Source organism: Vicia villosa, linkage group LG6 (genome assembly GCF_029867415.1).
Source record: "Vicia villosa cultivar HV-30 ecotype Madison, WI linkage group LG6, Vvil1.0, whole genome shotgun sequence".
Lineage (NCBI taxonomy): Eukaryota > Viridiplantae > Streptophyta > Magnoliopsida > Fabales > Fabaceae > Vicia > Vicia villosa.
Genome location: NC_081185.1, coordinates 22,101,823 through 22,109,793, shown reverse-complemented (window position 1 = coordinate 22,109,793; position 7,971 = coordinate 22,101,823). Strand labels below are relative to the sequence as shown.

Genomic DNA, 7,971 nt, shown 5'->3' with positions numbered 1-7,971 from the left:
CTAATTTGAGTGGACGCACGCAAGCTTTCTCCCCTCTACTTCGACTCAAGCAAGGAAAGTTCGAATGGCGTGCTGAACATCAAGAAGCTTTTGATAAAATCAAGCAATACTTGATCCATCCACCAATCTTATCTCCCCCGAATGGGAAGAAGCATATGCGCCTGTATATTTCAGCTTCAGATAATACAATAGGCAGTATGTTAGCACAAGAAGATGAAAATGGCATTGAAAGAGCCATTTATTATTTAAGTAGAGTACTCAATGATGCAGAGACTAGGTATAGCGCAATAGAAAAACTCTGCCTTTGTTTATATTTCTCTTGTACCAAACTCAAGTATTATATAAAGCCAGTTTATATTTCGTCTCATTGTGATGTTATCAAATATATGTTATCAAAGCCAATATTGCATAGTCGAATTGGCAAATGGGCTTTAGCCCTTACTGAGTACTCACTGATAGTTCAACCTCTCAAGGCAATGAAAGGTCAGATTGTATCAGATTTCATTGTTGACCATGCAGTGGTTGAGAACCCTCAACAATATGTAGATTTGAAGCCTTGGAAGCTATACTTCGATGGTTCGACTCATAGAGAGGGAACTGGTGTTGGAATATTGATAATTTCTCCTGATGGAATTCCAACAAAGCTCAAGTACAAGATTGAAGGTCCTCTATGCTCCAACAACGAAGCTGAATATGAAGCACTGATTGCTGGACTTGAAGCTTTGTTAGAATTGGGGGCAACCAGAGTCGAAATTAAAGGAGACTCCGAACTAGTGATTAAGCAACTAACAAAGGAATACAAATGCATCAAAGAAAACTTAATCATGTACTTTGTCATAGCAAATAGGCTGCTTAAAAAATTCGAATATGTGGAGTTAAATCACGTTTCGAGGACCAAGAATCAAGAAGCAAATGATTTGGCACAGTTAGCCTCAGGATATAGGGTATCGAAAGAAAAATTAGAAGAACTGATCGAAGTCAGAGGAAAAGCAATGGCTACCAAACTTTCCCCAAGTGACCTGGAGAATTCACAATTAGGCTTTGCCTGCAAAGAAGAATTTGAAGTGTTAAATATAGACTCCTTAGCAGACACAGATTGGAGGAGTCCAATTGTGAACTATCTAAAAGATCCTTCGACAAACACAGATAGAAAGGTGAAATATAGAGCCTTGTCATATTTCCTGATGGGGAACGAATTGTTCAAGAAAACTCCTGAAGGGGTCTTGTTAAAATGCTTGGGTGAAGCAGAAGTATATTTGGCTCTCTCAAATGTACACAGTGGAGCATGTGGGGAACATCAAGCAGGGCACAAAATGAAATGGCTTTTGTTTAGATATGGAATGTATTGGCCTTCTATGTTAAAAGATTGCATAGAATTCGCAAAAGGGTGTCAAGAATGTCAAGAACATGCAGGTATTCAACACGCTCCAGCAAATGAGTTAAGTACAATAATAAAACCATGGCCTTTCAGAGGTTGGGCACTAGACTTAATTGGAGAAATTCACCCTAAATCCTCTAAGGGTCAAAGATACATACTAGTAGGAATAGACTACTTCACAAAATGGGTCGAAGCGATACCACTAGCGAATGTGGACCAAGAAGCTGTGATTGAGTTTATTCAAAAACACATCATATACAGATTTGGAATCCCAGAAAGTATAACTACAGATCAAGGATCAGTGTTCACTGGGCGAAAGATGCAAGACTTCGCCCAAGAAATGGGTTTCAAGTTGTTCACCTCTACACCCTACTATGCTCAGGCAAATGGACAAGTCGAAGCAGCAAACAAAATAATAATCGGTCTCATAAAGAAACATGTGGGAAAAAAGCCTAAGAATTGGCATAAAACCTTAGACCAAGCGCTTTGGGCTTGTCGAACATCTCCAAAAGAAGCTACAAACACTACGCCTTTCCAATTGACATTTGGACATGACGCAGTACTCCCAGTTGAGATATATTTGCAGTCGGTTCGGATACAGAGACAGGCAGAAATCCCTCCTAACATGTATTGGGAGTTGATGATGAATGAATTAGTAGATTTGGACGAAGACAGACTTCGAGCATTGGAGATGATAAAAAGACAAAAAGAAAGAGTGTCCAGAGCATACAACAAGAAGGTGAAAGGTAAGACTTTTATCAATAATGACTTAGTTTGGAAAGTTATTTTACCTATAGATCGAAAGAATCAAGCACTTGGTAAATGGTCCCCACACTGGGAGGGACCCTTTCGAATCTTGAAAGTATTTTCGAATAATGCTTACGAGATAGAAGAGTTAGCAGAAGATCGCAGGATCCTAAGAGTAAACGGGAAATATCTAAAGAGATACAAACCAAGCATGCATGAAGTAAAGATTGCAAAAACGTAGATATTGAAGTATACTACGTAAGCTAAAATGGTTGAACTAACACCAAAATGGCTTTGTTGTCTAAACAAATATGTATGGCAAAATAAAAAAAAGAAAACGAAGAAACTTCAAAACATCTTCCATTAATATTAAGAGAATACATTCATGACAGGAGGTTTGGTTTCCAAAACATGGAAGGTTACAAAAAAAACTAAAGCAAATAAAAGCCTAAACTAGACCACCTCCTAGTTGATCCTCTGGTCTAAGCCTTCCAAAGGCAACAGGGGCAAGCTCTCTGCCTCGAACATGTTCATGGATCCAGAGTTGCGCATCCTTCTCACTATTCCCTTTTTAAGGAATATGTAAGACAAGAGCCTTCCATATGGAAGACAGGTTACAACCCCTTGACGGGCAGTAGCCATGGAAACGGCTTCGACAAGCCCTTTGAAAATCATTAAGGGGAAGTTGATTTTCTTCCCACGAAGGGCACAGAGGATAAACTCCAAGTCCTCCACCATAATGCTGTTTTGGTCATGATTTCGTGGTTGAAAGTTACCCACGAGCATTTGATGCCAAACCCTGATGACTTTGGCGCTGTAAGGATCGTTATCCATGAGAGTCCTCAAAAGGAGGTGAGTCGTCATGTTGAAGATGTTATCATCAAAAGTTTCACCAGAGTTGTTACATCTCATCAAGTTAGAGATGGTGGAAGGAGTGATTATGATTTGGGCATGTCGAACCTCAGAAACTATAGTAGTTCTGCCCTCTGGATCTATGCGTAGAGACGCAAACATCCAGAAATCTGCCAGCATGTTGGGGTAAACAGGTCCCTCCAAGATTTCATAATAGAAATCGAGTTCTTGATTAGCAAAGAGAGCACTGATGCTGATGAAGTTTTCATCAAACTCTTCTTCAGAGAGTTTGAACTCCTTTTTTATGCAAGCTCTGATGTTGTTGTAAGTAAGAGGTTGCGCCATGTGAAGAAGGAAAGGTTGAAAAGGTTGTTCTTTTTAAGACTCTGTGTTTTTTGAGAAAACGGAGGAAGAGAAACAAAGTTCTGAGCAAAAGGTTTCAAGCAAGTGTGAAAGAAGAAGTGTGGTGTTAATCCTTTATATAGACCTGGGGCAATAGAGGGACAGTTTAATTATAATGATTGATTAGACTGCGTTTTGTATTCCAAAGAGGAGTTATGGCTTCCTCCGTTTCCCGCCCTGGGAAGTTGAAATGTAATCATGAGAAACTGGTGCACGCACGTCTTAAAAGAGACGTTTTGAAGGAAGTGACGTCATCACTTAAATGATGGTTACGGCTAAGGGAGTGGAAACGTCAAGTCTAGACTAAAAGGAGTGCGAAGGATAGTCAGGTCACGTGCTTGCATTTATTAAGATTACTGTGACATTTAAATATATTTCGGCAAGATTTGAAGAATTGCTAAAGTGTCACATATGATCATTGCAAAATGGAATGGAGTATGTGAACTGGAAAACAAAAGGTCTACATAGATATATTCCTGGTGGAATTCGATTACAAGATAAATTAATGCGCATTACAGATAAGTCATTACAAGATTCGGAAGGACTAATTAAAATCTCTAGGAAGATTGTCTTTTATCTTCGAATACTGAATTTCCCAGGAAGACATGAGAAGTTCAATCAAGGCCCGTTGTTTCTTCAGTTCGTCAATTTCAGGAACTAGTTTTTGTGCAGCTTCGAAATGTTGGATTCCAAAACGCGCAACTTCAGTCAATTCCTGCTCATCGGACTGTTGAATGGTCGCCTTACGAGATTCAGCCTCCTTTATCTTTTCTTCAAGATGGACAATTTCTTGTTTCCAGGATTGGATATTCCGCTCACATTCATCATACTCCTTTTGTTTCTCTAAGCGTTTAAGCTTGAGAGCATCACCTTTCTTCGACGCATCAGTAGCGGCTTTCCAAGATGAACTATGAGAAGCCACCTTCGTAGTAAGTTGTTCCTCAACATTGCAACGTCGAAGAATGTTTGATTGAAGTTGTTCGATCAGGGAACCCAGCAAAACAATCACCTCTGAGACTTCCTTCGAAACCAGAAGCAGATCCACCTGTTTCAGAAGTTGATTCAAGCCATGACTTTTGATAGGATCCTTGCAAGAATTTCGACGAGGTTGGTTTCGAAGAACTTTTCTTTTATCTGACGAAGAAGTACAGAAGTATCCTCTTTGTCACCAGATTCTGGCTGGACAGCTGGAGAGGTTTCGAGCTCAGAAGGCGAAATGTTATCAGTACCCATCATAGTCTTGAGGAAGCTGAGAGGATCAGTTTGTTTAAGCTGTTCCAATTCTGAAGGAGTGGGCTTTGCTGGGGCAGGCGTCGAAGTAGTTTCAGGAGAAACTATGGTTCCAAAGGATGAAGTTTCGTGAGGACCAGCTGTGGCTAGTTTGGAAGTTTCCTCTATAGCATCTCGTTCAGATACAGTATCCTCACTTCCAGTTGGGTGTTCAGCTGCATTGTTACTACCTGTACATTGAGGATCTGCCCCCATATTTTCGCTTTTGTGGGTAGGAGGAGAATCATCAGTTGAATGGCTTTCTTCAACTGGGATATTAGGAATGATGGTCGCTAAAGGTTGAGCATCTTCGACAACTGGTGAAAGCACGTGAGATTTGTCTGCATTTGATAACATGATTTTATATCGTATATTTAGCCTGAAATCCATAAATATTTATAGCATTTTTCGTTTATTATATTGATTTATTATGATATTACGCGAGTTTTTGCTTTGTTTCAGGTTTTACACTCGTATTATGACTAATTGTGAAAAAGAGAAGAAATGGAGCTAAAACGACCCATATCTATGCCTAAAAGACGAAAAATAGGTGCTGAAGTAAAAAGGGAGTGCAAATAAGGCCCAAGTGTGCTGAAAGAGACCCAAAGACCCAATGAAGCAATCCAGCCCACGAAGGAAAGCAGCCCAATCCACACAAGTAAGCGGAGACGCAAGTCTCCAACGTCTCTATGCCACATCAGCAAAAGGGAGACGCACGTCTCCATTTCCCTAAAGATTCTCCACTTGAGACGCACGTCTCAAGTCATGCGCCCAGTCTTCCTGAAGAATCGGAGACGCACGTCTCCAAGCCAGTCTGAAGAGCTTCCTCTTTTCACGCAACGTCACTGCAAAGCATCCCCTATAAATAGAAGCAGTCACTTCAGTCCAAAGTGTCCGATTTCCTGCTAACGAAGTGCTGCCGAAATTGTACCGCGAATCATATTTTTCATTCTGCTTTCATTCAAACACTTATTTTCTCACAACGATTTCTACACCGGAAATTGTTGTGAACTTTTTATAAATCTAGCCTTACGTTAGATTTATCGTTTTTATTTCCTTGTTTTATTTTCTGTCCGTTTAAATTCCGAAGAACGATCCAGCCAACTTGTGGTGGAGGTTCGATACTTGAAGATTTACTTGCCATTTATTTAATTCAGGTTTAATATTTACCGCCTTATTTATATGTTTATTTGCATGATATATTGTATGCCTATTAACATGCCTATTATTATAAACCGAATCTATTTATGCATGCTTAACCATATTAATATGTCTGGCTAAATTACTAAGGTGTCGGTATGTAGAGTAAGTTAACCGAGGGATCCGAAATAAATTGGCTTAATTATGTTTTATTAATTATCACTTATTTTTGGTTTATATGTCTAATTTAATTAGTAAGTCTTAAAACCAATAGAGCGAAAGTTTGAGGGGTTAAGACGGTCAAAGGTTAAAATCAATAGAGCGAAAGTTTGAGATCTTTAACCAGATAGTAGACATAGGACATTAGTTTTAAGGATGGCGAAAGCGTATTAAAACTAATTGGGACTTATTTATTTTCAAAAATTGTTTTTACACCCGAGCGGGATGGCGAAAGCGTACGTTAGGGATATTAGCATGTTCCGAGTCAACAGAGCGAAAGTTTGAGATTAGGAGATTTAAATAGATAACAACTTCATAAAATAGGCATTTTATTAATTACGTTGTTTCCAAAAAGCTCTTCTAAAATCTGATGGGATGGCGAAAGCGTACATTAGGATTAAGATAGTAATCTGAATCAACAGAGCGAAAGTTTGAGACGAGGATTTTTAATCAATTGAATTAGTAAAGATTTTTAATTGAATTATGCAAAAGCCAATGGACCTTCGGATTACCTTAAGTTAAACGAAATACATACTGATACCTGTCTTTTATTATATTCTTTATTTCTCACTATCACTCTCCCTTAGGAACAATCAAAATTTTAGTAGCCCTAGCTTTACATAGTAACCTTAGATAACGGTAGATCGATTCATAGTCCCTGTGGATTCGATATCTTTTAAAACTACACGACACGACTGTGCACTTGCAGTCATCAAATTTATAGACACGTAAAGTCGCGATCAAGTTTTTGGCGCCGTTGCCGGGGACTATTTAAGTCGATATCGTAACTCACTGTTACACCGTAGAGACTAGGACAATTCTTCCCTTTCTTTCTAAACGATTGTATGCCAAATACTCGTTCACAAGGAGGAGATTTAATACAACGAATTAACGAGATCGAACGTTTCATTAACGTCAAACGTCGAGCTCGCAATCTTCCCGAAGTAGCACCAATTCCTATTAATCAGGAATTGACTTTTACTGATCAAATTAATCAAATCACCCCGAAGTTAGAGATGGCTGCTATTCGTCCTCTTAGAGACTATGCCGCTCCTTCGCGCGCTGAACCGCACTCAAGTATCGCACCACCTGCGATTGAGGCAAACAATTTCGAACTGAAACCTTTGCTGGTCCAAGCTGTTCAACAGAATCAATTCTCTGGAAGCCCTGTAGACGACCCTAACCTTCATTTATCTGTGTTCGTGCAATACGCCGACACTGTCAAAGCTAACAATGTTAGTCCCGAAGCTATTCGATTACGTCTCTTTCCTTTCTCCTTAAGAGATAGAGCTAGAGCGTGGCTTCAATACCTGCCTTCTAATTCCATAACCACATGGGACGAATTGAAGAGAGTATTCTTAGCAAGATACTTTCCGCCTAGCAAAACTGCTATGCTTAGAGGTCAAATCAACGGATTTACCCAGAAAGATAACGAATCACTCTTCGAAGCTTGGGAACGTTACAAGGACATGCTTAGAATATGCCCTCATCATGGACTCGAACCATGGCTGATCATCCATACTTTCTATGGTGATCTCTTATATAACACTAAAATGACTATAGATGCCGCTGCTGGCGGAGCATTAATGGACAAACCCCATGATGAAGCATACAAACTCATAGAGAACATGGCACAAAACCATTACCAATGGGGTGGAGAACGAGCCGCTCTAGAGAAAACCCAAACCAAAGGAGGAATGTACGAAGTAAGTGGTATAGACCGCGTTAACGCTAAAGTAGACGCTTTAACTCAAAAGATCGAGAACTTAGCCATCACTCCTTCAGCCACCGCTGCTGCTGTAACACCTAACTGCGAGATCTGTGGATTAACTGGACATGTAGTTGCCGAATGTCAACTCTTGACTGGAGTCCCATCTGATCAAGTAAACTATGCTCAAGGAAACCCTTATTCTAATACGTACAACCCTGGATGGAAAAACCACCTGAACTTTTCTTATAAGAAC

The 7,971-nt window shown here is 39.7% G+C and overlaps 1 non-coding gene across 1 annotated transcript; it reads right to left on the bottom strand.

Moving 5' to 3' along the window:
• Positions 1–7,398: 7,398 nt before the first annotated feature.
• On the bottom strand, positions 7,399–7,505 carry LOC131615302 (small nucleolar RNA R71). Its single transcript, XR_009287724.1, has one exon. It is a non-coding gene; the product is annotated as a small nucleolar RNA R71 (small nucleolar RNA).
• Positions 7,506–7,971: the final 466 nt, after the last annotated feature.